The sequence below is a fragment of the Vicia villosa genome, linkage group LG3 (assembly GCF_029867415.1).
Source record: "Vicia villosa cultivar HV-30 ecotype Madison, WI linkage group LG3, Vvil1.0, whole genome shotgun sequence".
In the NCBI taxonomy this organism is placed as follows: domain Eukaryota; kingdom Viridiplantae; phylum Streptophyta; class Magnoliopsida; order Fabales; family Fabaceae; genus Vicia; species Vicia villosa.
The window spans coordinates 204,322,886-204,335,939 of NC_081182.1; the positions used below are offsets into that span (position 1 = coordinate 204,322,886).

Here is a 13,054-nt window from a genome sequence, read left to right on the forward strand (position 1 = left end):
TTCTCCTATATATATAATTCTTGCTTATGAAAAAAAAAAAAAGATAACAAAAAAAATATATTTTAACGAATTGAAGTAGTGAAAATATTATAAAAGTAATGATTTAGAAATATAACTAAAGATTAACTATGATAAAAGTTTATAATTATTTTATTTTAATATTTATAAATAAATTTTCTTAATTTATATTAAAATATTTATTAATTCCTTTTATAGTATGTTAAACTTTAAATTTAATTTTTAATTTAAGTGGACGGACTTTTAATTTAATTTTCTACTAAAAATAATCTTTAATTAATAAATTATCATTTTCTAAAAGGGATTTCAAAGTTGTAATTTGTATCACGCGACAACGGACGATTACAGGTTTGAAATCCGATATCAGACACGAGACAGAGACAGAGGGCGACACCTCTAACTTAATTTTTTTGCGAAAAGTATTTTCTTGTTATATTAATAAACTTCAATTTGCATCAGTAGCAATGATTGATTTAAATTACGTTATAGTTTCTCGTTATTTATATTGAATTAAACCGCTTATTTTTAATTACACACAAACAAACTGATCGTGTCGCCTTAGATGAACACAAAAGTAACAGATAACGGTAATTAGTGATTAATCTCTATGTGATCGATAATCTTTTATAGTAAATTCAATAAAATTGTGCACTTGCGGACTAAGGGTTGTAAGTAGACATCAATATTATTTTCTGGTGCTTTTTTACTACGAATCATCATTTATATTATAAACGATGTATGCTTCAAGCATACACATGGAGGAGTATTATATGGAATGAGAACAACTGACAAACTACTATTATTTGCATTCATCACATCAAATGGATTAAAATCATATATAGCCAATGCAAGACCCACATTTCGCAGATTTGATGCAAACGAAGTATGTGTAAGTCAAATTTCTTCTTAGCTTCTGAATTTTTAGGATGCCTCAACATTCTATCATTGTTATTATATGTTGCACGCCATCTCATATCCTCGGCCGTATTTGACGACAAAAATAATCTCTGTAATCGGGATTTCAATGAAAAATAACAAAGAATCTTAGCAGAAATTTCCTTTTGTTTCTTGTTAACAAGAACCTCTTCATTTGATTGCCATTTCCAAGTGTTACAATTTTTGCAAAACAATCCTTAAAGAGTTTTCATATTGCTCAAAAATCTACACAGATTGTTATATTCTATTACAATATAAATACAATCAATAACTCATACAATGTAGATACATTAAAATGCATGAACTAATTTCTCAATATTCATAGGAAAACATATATGTCTTCCACTAAAACACCTATTTGCCAATATTTCATTTGCAGCTTCAGTATTATGGGCAAAATCATAAAAAATGTAAGTTTGAATTTAAATTTCAACTCTTGAAGTTTTCTTGGGAGTTTGTTTGTGAAGAGCATAACTACTTGATTAATAACTTCATTGCAATTTTGAGAATGTGGTGTTTTTATGATAAAACCTGGGATACAACCAATTGGACCAATGCCAATTATCACAAATTTTCTTCCACCTAAATCATAAAAATATATATCCATTTTTTAAAAAAAAATTAGTTTTTTTAGATCAAACAACTGAAAAATGCAAAACATTTTAATGCTTCAGAATATTGGTCCGAAATGTTAATTTGTAATTCCTTGTGTCGAAGCTGTTACTCGAACACAAGGTGTGTCGAAGTGTGTAACAGTTTGTTACACATAAGTTTGTTTTAAATTTAGATAGATTTGATTTAGATTTAAAATAGATTAGATTTGATTTAGTTCCAAAATAGGTATTTTGGGCTTTTATAGTTTTGGGCTTTGGCTTAGGGAGAAGGCTAACCTAAATCTATAAATAGGGAGTAACCCTCATTGTTTGTAATCAAGTCATTATCTTGTATTCACAGAAGTTGCAGTTGCAAGTGAATAACAGAATTTCCACAGTTTGTGGGCGGAGAGAAACTCTGCAGAAAATACTTTCTTCTTCTCTTTTAATTTCCGCAAACCCTAATTCTAGTTTTGTTCTAATTTTCTTCATTGTCATCTTTAACGATAAGGAATTACTCAAAGGTATGATAGTCTAATTCCAACATCTGGTATCTAGAGCTCCGGTTAATCGATTCAAGGCAAGAAGAATGGCGATGGCAATGAGTCATCCGAATGGGCATTTTCCAGCAACACTACCAATTCTGAAAGGAGATAACTATGAGAATTGGTGCAAGCAGATGAAGGTTGTATTCTGTTGTCAAGATCTTTGGGATCTTGTAAAAGAAGGGGTAGAACCGCTTGCAGAAGGTGCGAAGGAGGAAGAAAAGGCTGCTTATAAAGAATTGAAGAAGAAAGATTATAAAGCCCTCTTTATAATCCATCAATGTCTGAGTCCAGATAATTTTGAAAAGGTTAGTGATATAGAATCTTCAAAAGAAGCTTGGGAGATTCTTGAAAAATCTTTTGGAGGTGCAGAAAAAGTGAAAGAGGTGAGGTTACAAACTCACAAGAGAACATATGAATTGCTTCAGATGGAAGATAGCGAAAGCATAACTGACTTCTTCACTAGGGTTACGAAACTAGTGAATCAAATCAAGATATGTGGAGAAGTGTTAACAACAAAAGCTGTTGTTTCGAAGATATTGAGGTCTTTAGCCCCTAAGTTCGACCACATCGTGGTAGCCATAGAAGAGTCGAAGGACTTGTCGAAATTGACAAAAGAAGAGCTTCAAGGGACGCTTGAATCTCATGAACAAAGAATGGCTGAAAGAGCTGCGGGCAAGTCGAAGAGCGATGTGGCTCTGCAGGCTCAGTCAACAAACGAAAAGAAAGGCAAAGGAAGCTGGACTGGAAATAAAGGTAGAGGTGGCTACCACAATTCGACTGGTCGAAATCAGCAAGAAGCAAATTGGTCGAATCAAAGAAAGCCCTCTTACCAAGGCAACCAAAGAGGTGGTGCTGCAGGTAGAGGAAGAGGTGGTGGTCGAAAGCCTGACAAGAGTCACATTCAATGTTTCAACTGTCAGAAGTACGGTCACTATTCGACAGTTTGTCCAGAAAAGAATAAAATTCAAGAAAGTGATGCAAAGCTTGCAAAACAAGAAGAAGAAGAGATGTTGTTGATGGTCACAACAAAAGATGAAGATAAATTCAAGGACCAATGGTACTTGGATTCAGGATGCTAATCACATATGTCTGGAAGAAAAGATTGGTTTGTCAACATAAAACCCTCAATAAAGAATAAGGTGAAATTTGCAAATGACAATACTCTAGCAACTGAAGGTATTGGTGATGTAATGATTACGAGGAAAGATGGAAAGAGGTCAGTAATTTCCAATGTGTTGTACATACCAGGCATGAAGAGCAACTTACTCAGCATTGGGCAGTTGGTCGAAAATAATTACAAAGTTTCGATCGAAGACAAGATGATGAGAGTTGTCGATGCAAGTGGAAGGTTAATCTTGAAGGCTCCTATGTCACAGAATAGAACCTTCAAGATCGAACTCAATGTGATGGAGCACGAGTGTCTTGCAACTGCAGCTAGCAGAGATGAATGGATATGGCACTATCGACTAGGCCATCTCAACTTCAATGACATCAGAGAGTTGAAAAGAAGAAATATGGTTTCAGGGTTACCAGAAATCGACATTCCAAGAGAAGTGTGTGAAGAATGTGTGCAGGCAAAGCAACACAAGAATAGCTTCAGCAAGGATGCAGGAAGCAAGTCGAAGGCAATCCTTGATGTCATATACTCTGATGTATGTGGACCAATCCAGGTGGATTCGAATGGAGGTAACAAATACTTTGTTACATTCATAGATGATTTCAGTCGAAAACTATGGAGTTACCTGATCAAGAAAAAAAGTGAAGTGATCGAGGTATTTGTCAAGTTCAAATCTATGGTCGAAAGACAAAGTGGTCGAAAGCTCAAGGTTTTGAGAACTGACGGTGGTGGAGAATATGTGTCGAAAGACTTCGACATGTTATGTGAGAAAGAAGGGATTGTGCATGAGGTGGTGCCACCCTACACTCCACAGCAGAATGGAACTGCAGAAAGGAAGAATCGAACCATCATGAATATGGTGAGAAGTATGTTGAAAGGCAAGCATTTACCTGAAGAATTTTGGGGAGAAGCAGTGTCGACTGCAACATACATTCTAACCAGATGTCCGACGAAGAAGCTAGAAGGAATTACTCCAGAAGAGTGTTGGTCTGGTGTGAAGCCTAGCTTGAGTCATCTGAAGGTATTTGGATCTATAGCACATAGACATGTGCCAGATCAGTTAAGAAGAAAACTTGATGACAAGTCGAGTCAAATGATTCTTATAGGATATCATTCGACTGGAGGATACAAGTTGTTCGACCCAGTGAACAAGCAAGTAGTGATCAGCAGGGACGTGATCATAGATGAGCTTAAAGAATGGGGTTGGACTGAAAATGTCAAGAAGGATTCAGTGAGAATTCTTTATGACGAACCAGCTACTGAAGTCGATTGAGAAGAAGTTGGACAAGAAGAAGTCAGAGGTGATGCAGGCCCAGGCAGACCTCAGAGAACAAGACACATGCCTGCAAGGTTGCAAGAATGTGTGATTACATCAGATGATGTAGTCAATGATGAAGGTGAGCTGGTACATTATGCTTTCTATGCAGATGTCGAACCTGTTAATGCAACTGAGGCATTGAAGGATTCGAAGTGGGTGAAAGCTATGAATGAAGAATTGAAGTCCATCGAAGACAACAATACTTGGTCACTTGTCGAATTGCCTCATGGCAAGAAGGCAATTGATGTGAAGTGGGTATACAAGGTGAAGTGTAATCCCAAAGGTGAAGTGACTCGACACAAGGCAAGGCTTGTGGCGAAAGGATTTCTTCAGAAGGAAGGAATTGACTTCGATGAGGTCTTTGCACCTGTTGCCAGGATCGAAACTACCAGGTTGGTTGTTGGTCTGGCGAACATGAACAATTGGCACATGTGTCAGATGGACGTTAAATATGCATTCCTGAATGGACCCTTGGACGAAGAAGTCTATGTTACACAACCAGTTGGGTTTGTGAAACACGGCGAAGAGAGAAAAATGTACAGACTGCATAAAGCCCTGTATGGACTGAAGCAAGCTCCAAGAGCTTGGAATAAGAAGATCGACAGTTTCCTAAGGGAGAAATCCTTTGTGAAGTGCACAACTGAACATGGGGTATATGTAAGAAGAAGCAAGAGTGAATTGCTTATACTATGTCTCTATGTCGATGACTTGTTAATAACAGGTAACTGCAAGAAAGAGATCGAAGGCTTCAAAGGTGATCTTAACAAGGAATTTGAAATGTCAGATTTGGGAGAAATTTCATACTTCCTTGGTATCGATATCTACAAGGGTAGTATAGGCTTGATGATGCATCAAAGAAGATATACAAGTGAAATTCTCCAGAGATTTGAGATGGAAGAATGCAATTCGACTTCGACACCTGCTGAAACAAGATTGCAACTGTCGAAGAACCCAGATGAAGAGGATGTCGACTCAACCCAATACAGAAGACTTATTGGGTCATTGAGATACCTTTGTCACACAAGGCCTGACTTAGCATACAGTGTAGGTATGATAAGTAGATTCATGCAGAAGCCAAAGGTATCACACCTTGCAGCGGCGAAGAGGATACTGAGGTATCTGAAAGGAACTCTCGACTATGGCATTCTATTTCCTGCCGCTGATGAGGGAAAAGAATGCAAATTAGTGGGTTACACCGACTCGAGTTGGTGTAGTGATGCTGAGGATCGAAAATCCACAGCTGGATATGTGTTTATGCTAGGTGGTGCACCAGTTGCTTGGAGTTCGAGAAAGGAACCAGTAGTGGCACTATCATCATGCGAATCAGAGTACATAGCTGCTTCTCTTTGTGCATGTCAAGCAATGTGGATGGTGAACTTGGTCGAAGAAATAACAGGTAAAGATCAAGGAGCAATTACCATGAAGATCGACAGCATGTCAGCTATCAATCTGGCGAAGAACCCGATAGCACATGGTCGAAGCAAGCACATTGAAATGAGGTTCCACTATCTTCGAGAGCAGGTAGCTAAAGGGAAGATGAATTTGGAACACTGCAGAACTGAGAATCAGATTGCAGATATCATGACAAAGGGAGTGCTGGTTGAAATATGCAGAAGACTAAGAGCTATGATGAATGTAGATAGCTTAGACACAATGAATTAGGTGGTGTGTTAATTTGTAATTCCTTGTGTCGAAGCTGTTACTCGAACACAAGGTGTGTCGAAGTGTGTAACAGTTTGTTACACAAAAGTTTGTTTTAAATTTAGATAGATTTGATTTAGATTTAAAATAGATTAGATTTGATTTAGTTCCAAAATAGGTATTTTGGGCTTTTATAGTTTTGGGCTTTGGCTTAGGGAGAAGGCTAACTTAAATCTATAAATAGGGAGTAACCCTCATTATTTGTAATCAAGTCATTATCTTGTACTCACAGAAGTTGCAGTTGCAAGTGAATAACAGAATTTCCATAGTTTGTGGGCAGAGACAAACTCTGCAGAAAATACTTTCTTCTTTTCTTTTAATTTCCGCAAACCCTAATTCTAGTTTTGTTCTAATTTTCTTCATTGTCATCTTTAACGATAAGGAATTACTCAAAGGTATGATAGTCTAATTCCAACACGAATTTACATGAAACATATTAGAAACTTACTTTAATATTTGACCCAAGTTGCTCAAGAAGGTAATCTGCAAATTCTTCAGGATTAACCATATGGTTTGGTCCCATTGCTTGTTTAAAATGATTGAGAATGTAATCATTGGCATATAGATTTTGATAAGTAGGTTATCACTGTTGAGGTGAAATATTCAACTTGTTTCTCCAAGGACAAGCATCCTCCCTTAAACACAAACAAAGAAATATATGGTGAGTAACCAACAATTTTTAAATGAATAAAAAATTACAAATGTCCACAAGTCCTTAGTTAACTGACAAAAATTGATATTGTTAAGTTGAATATCAATAAAAGACTCAAACTCTGCATCTTAGAGTTGTGTGTATTCTGTATAGCGGTTATTACCACTTTATCTACCGATAAAAATAAGATACATATTAAGTTTTTTCTTTCTTATATTTTTTGATGAATTCAAGATTCCACATGATCCTGATGCATAGTTGATACCCGATGCTATTTGATATCTCTCAATCTCCGAGACACCGGTGTATGGAGGTGGAATTGGTAAACCTAATTTAATATCTGCGAAAAATCATCTTAGAAAAAAATTTCTTGCAATCCAAGAAACTATCATGATTAAAAAGTAAATTTCAAGAAGTATCTTAATAATATTATGAGATACCAATAAGATCTGCAAAGGTTTTGCCATTGCTAAACCTTCCAGTAGAGCAGTTATTAACATCAATGCCATAAGGGAGTCTATTCGCTTTAGAAATAGTATTCAAATTGTTGTTATTTCCAGCATCTACACTTGAATCACCAAAAACATACAAAGCAGGGACAAGGCTCTTTGTAGAATAACAATTTGCCAACAAAAATTGGAGACTAATAAGGGACATAACCCAAAAAAGTTTACATGTAAACATGATTTCTTTTTTAATAGAAATATATGAAAATGGTGAATGATGTTTGGTCTTATATATGATTATTAAGAATGTTTGTTTTATGTTTTGTGGTCAAATATCTTAGACAACTTTGTTAAACAATGTTTTTGTTATGTTTTGTTATCAAATAATTTAAACAACTTTGTTATAAAAGGTGTATAATGTTATTGAAAACAAATAACAATGAATCAATTAGGAAGGATATATGGACAATGAAACAAATTAATATGGTTTTTTTTTTTTATGAAATATAAAATTTGAAAATAATTTTAGTTTTTGGAAAATGATATCTAGGATTTGACAATTAGGTGTATGAGGAGTGCTAGCAACACTCTCTTTTTAACACTTTCTTAAACACTCACTTTTTTATTGATAGAAACATGTGTGGGTCCCTCACTTTGAAAATAGGACCCACACATATTTCAACCAATAACAGGGTGAGTGTTTGAGAGAGTGTTGAAAAGAGAGTGTTCTTAATATTTCTCTTAGGTGTATACATCTTCCTACTTGTGCTTTAGTATCCAAACAAATTTGTTATTATTAATTTATTAGGATATTTGTCATTTATTTTTTCTTATATTAGTAAATATAACAAAACTGAAATATCAGTGGGAGTATAGGATATGATAATTACTTTTTTTTAAATTACGTTTTAAAATCAATACCTCATATTTCACTTAAATTTTAAGAAACAGTAATTAATAGATATATTTTGGTTTAAATGCATATCATATAAATGCAGATCCCAACATTTATTTTAAATTGTATGGTTGTTATTAAAAGTTCTCAGATCTCACGATAACCAAAGTTCTCATTTGATACGTATATATGGGAACGTATCAAATGAGAACTTTAGTTATTATGATAACTGAGAACTTTTAATAACAACCATACGATTTAAAATCAATGTTGAGTTCAAACCAAGATTGGCCTTCGAAGTCCGGTGTTCAGACCATTTTAGGCCATAATCCTCTCTATCATAGCAGTTAGATTAGTCTCCATCTGATTATTTTGCCTAACCCTATGAATCACCTCGTCAGCATTTTGGTTTCTATCAACCAGCACTACCCTCCCGGGTTGTTCTTCAGGGGTTTCCTGTCGAACTATATGTTGTTCTGCCCTTAAGGTTTCCGTTTCGGGGGATGGTTGGTTCATCCTCCGGGGTAACTATTTGGTTTGTCCTTCGATGCGCCGAAGTCTCAGGAGCGCCTAAAAAGTTTGCTATTCGACCCATCTGTGCTGATAATTGTCGACATGTTTCAGAGTTATCCTGGTTGGTTCTGTCAATGTTTTGTATTAAAGGAGAAAAGATAGCCCTCATTTCTCTGGCCAGCAAACCTACCATTTCTTGATTACTAGCGTCCATTTGTTGTCGGAACGCTACTTGATTATTCGTCGTTAATGTGGGTATGACATTTTTGCCTTGAACATTTTGTCACCCGTTATTCACACCAGAACCAGAGTTTTGGAATGGGGAAAAAGTTGACACGTTGGGTGCCGGATAAACAGGTATACTACTACTTAATCTCGTTATGTAAGAATATAGCATCCCGTAAGGTGGGTCTCTCCATTGTCTCTGGTCTCTGAATCCTTGGTTCGGAGGGGGTGTCCCCTGAGTACCAAATTGGGGTATCTGATTCACCTGCGCATTCGAAGGAGGGTTTGTAGCAGCAGCAGATGTCGAATTATTTCTTGGGATCGTTCCTGTAGACCCAGGTATTGAACTAGTTACGGCCAGTGAGTGCGTTGGCGCAAACATGGCCTATGATTGGGCATTGGGATCTGTAGTGTTTGTTGCACTATCATTGTTATTTCCCGATCCCTGTGGAGGATCCTGTTGCCCCCCAATGTTAGTGTTGTTAGCCATTCTCTTAGTATATTTCCTCTTAGGTATTGGTTGGTTATTATTGTTTCAGCAAAGGCTTTTTTCTCTCGCGCAGGTACTTCGAGTAATTTTGTGAATTTTTTGTATATTGATTCGAACATATCAAACTAAATAATAGTACTCCTATTTATACTACTTCGACCCTAACGGCCTCTACATAGATCTTTTCCACGTTCGATATTTCAAACGCTCACTTCGTTTCAGATGTTCCCACATGTCCGTTAAGCAAAACCGTTCCATTTGAAATTCAAATCTTCCCGCTTTAGCATTTCGATCATGTTAGCGCTTCCGTCGAAAGACACTTGTAAATATGACGAAAACTACTGTTAGTTGAATAATACTTCTTCCAAAGAGAAAAATCCTTAATTAACTCTATGAGAACTATTTTTTCATCATAATCCAACACTTCAAAGTATCACGATCTGCTAGTCAAAATCATTAGCTGACACTTAGGCCTATCAATGAAATCGCTTTTTAAGAAAAAACGCTTTCATAGATAGGCCTAAGGCAGCGCTTTTACTTAAAAAGCGCTTTTTTAAGCCTACTTTAGAAAGCACAAAATACATTCTAAAGTATGCTTAAGAAAGCGCATTTCAAGAAAAAAGCGCTGCCTTAGACCTACCTACGACAACGTTTTTGTCTAAACAAAAAGCGGTGCTAAAACCTATAGCAGCGCCACCTACGCAACGCTTTTAAGTGCTTTTAAAGCCCAAAAAAGCATTGTCGTAGGTATTTTATGGCATAGTGTTGGCTAGAATTAATAAATTTCACCATTTCTAGTTCCTTTCCAATGAGATGTAAACAATTTCTTGAGACAAAACCGTGCAACCTGGAATAGAAAGAAGTGTTATACCGATGCTCGATGTTGATAATACTTTTTTGAAATGACACTCTGATTGAACCGAGCTGCAATGTTATACTTGGATCTCTCACCCACCACGCGAGTTTCCAAAATTGCTCCTCTGCTCCCGTAGATGTACCTCCAGAAGCACCTTACTTTTTTAAAAATTTCGTTTTTTCGTAAGTGTATCTACGGAAGCGTTAAAACAAAGTCATGAACTCTTCCGTAGCTACATCTACGGAAAATTTTAAAAACAGTGTTCCGTAGATGTACCTACAGAACATTCTGTTATATTTTCAAATCAACTACATTTCACTCCTAAACTCCAACATTTTTTAACAAAAATGGAACATCAAATTATAGTAAATCAAAGTAATTGGAAAACCTCAATTGCACTACTTTGATTTACTATAATTTGATGTTCTATTTTTGTTATAAAAATTGAGTTTTGGAGTGAAATACAATTGATTTAAAATATAACACAATATTTTGTAGGTATATCTATGGAACACTCTATTTTCAAAACCTTCCGCAGATATGTAGCTACAGAATATTTTATTTAATCTGGGATTTTTCCAATTTATTTGGGATCTTCCCAAATTTCACTTTACTTTAAGGATAAGTTGCTATCATGACAATCTTGAATTTTTATTAAGTAGATCTGAAATAAGAGAAACAAAATTATACAAATGTATTTTAATTTAAAAAATGTTAATTTTAAGATACTTTACTTTAATAAACAAATTTTTGTTACGTGTATGAAATGTGCACACCAATAAATTTTTAGTAACTTTTATATATATATATATATATATATATATATATATATATATATATATATATATATATATATATATATATATATATATATATATAATCAGCATTGGAATTAAAGAGAGTATAAGGGCTACTCCGCCTGAGAAAACAATACGGAATGCTCCTATTATTTAAAACAAGAGAGCGGTAGGATATTCCAAGAATAAAAATTACACGAATCCACCAGTTTATAAAAAGAACAAAGTCAACTCCAAGAGGATAACACTATCTCCGACATACAATCTATGAAGCTAAAAGTCTCTTTTTTAAAAATAACCGCATTCCTCTTTAGCCATAAACACCACACCGTTACTAGCCAAATCACCGCTCCGATAGTCTTCTTTGTCTTGCTAGCCAACCTATCGCAATGGTAGATGAAATTCACGAACTCCTCTAAAGGCATCTCTGTGAAGGCTCCAAAAACTTTAAAAAAATTATAATTGTTGTATTATAATATTTCCTATTTTTTGTATAAAAAATTGTTAGATATACTCTTTTATTTTTTTTATTATTTCTAATAGTTTGTCGTGTATTTAAAAATAAAATTTAAAACAACGGTGAAAAAAATAGAGATTATATTTTTTTTTAAAAGTCATTAAAAATAATTTTCTTAACAATTAGGAGAAAGTCTCAGTTAAAATATATTAGACAAATATAAAAATACTAGAAGCTTAAAACTGATGCGACTAGAAGTTTAAAATTAGAAGTTCTCTAAGAACTTGTTTGTTTCAGTTTTAAAATTATTAATTTTTTCTTTTTATTTGTGAAAATAGATTTTTTAAAATCATTTTTTAAAATTTTTTAATTTTTTAATATTTATTTTTTCTAAAATGAAACACTAATTTTAACATCTTATAATCTAATTTTATAAATATTTTATGGATTAGATGGATCATCAAAATGATAAAATAATTCACATATTATTATTGATATTATTATTGTATGAAATTTATCAATATTTTATTTATGATTTAATATATTTTAAAATATTTCAAATATTAAATATTTTGTGTTAGATTATCTAGGTTTGTGAGTTGACAATATTTTTTTTTGAATATCACATTGTTTTTATTTAATTTAGCATGAGTGTTATAATATTTTAAGGGTTAAAAAGTAAATTAATTTTAAAATCCCTCCCCTCCCCTCCTGAACCAAACATATTTCTGATAAAAAATCCTCCATCCCCTTCCCTCCCACTCTTTTGAACCAAACATACTTTTAATTAAAATATCTCTCCTCCCCTCCCCTCCCTTCCCCTCCCCTTTATTAAAATTCCTCCCCTCGCCTCCCCTCCGTTGAACCAAACGGACCCTTAGCCAAAATCATAATTTTTTTATAAAATTGTATTTAAAAATGACTTTTATAGAAATCTATTTGAAATAGCTTCAAAATTAAATAAATTTAATTTTTATGAAATTTTTTTCTCTATAAACTAATGCTCTCTTTAAAATTACTAGAAGCTTAAAACTAGAAGCTCTCTAAGTACAACGTTTGAAGAAACTACTTAAACTTTTATTTTTTTAAGAAAAGTTAGACAAAAGATATTTTTATTAACTCAACATGAAGAAATTCCAACTCAATAATAACACATAAGTGTGCAGCAGATGTGATCCATATTACTTTATTATCATTAGAGAAATTCTCCTGAAAAAGAATTTGTGTGACGAATCAATTGTTAACACTGTCTAGTCATTTCATTAATTCATATATAAAGCATCCTCCATTTCCATAAGAATGTCCAGATTCATCAAATTCAAACAAAACTCCACCACCTCTTTCCATTTTGCCACCTCAATTTTGTACATTTTCACACACGTCTATATGCATGGTTCAGCATGGCCAAATGTTGGTGCATGTTAATTATATAACTTTCCTTCTATATCTATAAATACCCTCTCATATCACTGCACTTAATTCATCCACACAA

The 13,054-nt window shown here is 34.1% G+C and overlaps 1 pseudogene; it reads right to left on the reverse strand.

Annotated features, from left to right (window-relative positions):
* Positions 1 to 1,244: 1,244 nt before the first annotated feature.
* Positions 1,245 to 7,567, reverse strand: LOC131659758 (GDSL esterase/lipase At2g03980-like; annotated as a pseudogene).
* Between the last annotated feature and the right edge of the window lie 5,487 nt (positions 7,568 to 13,054).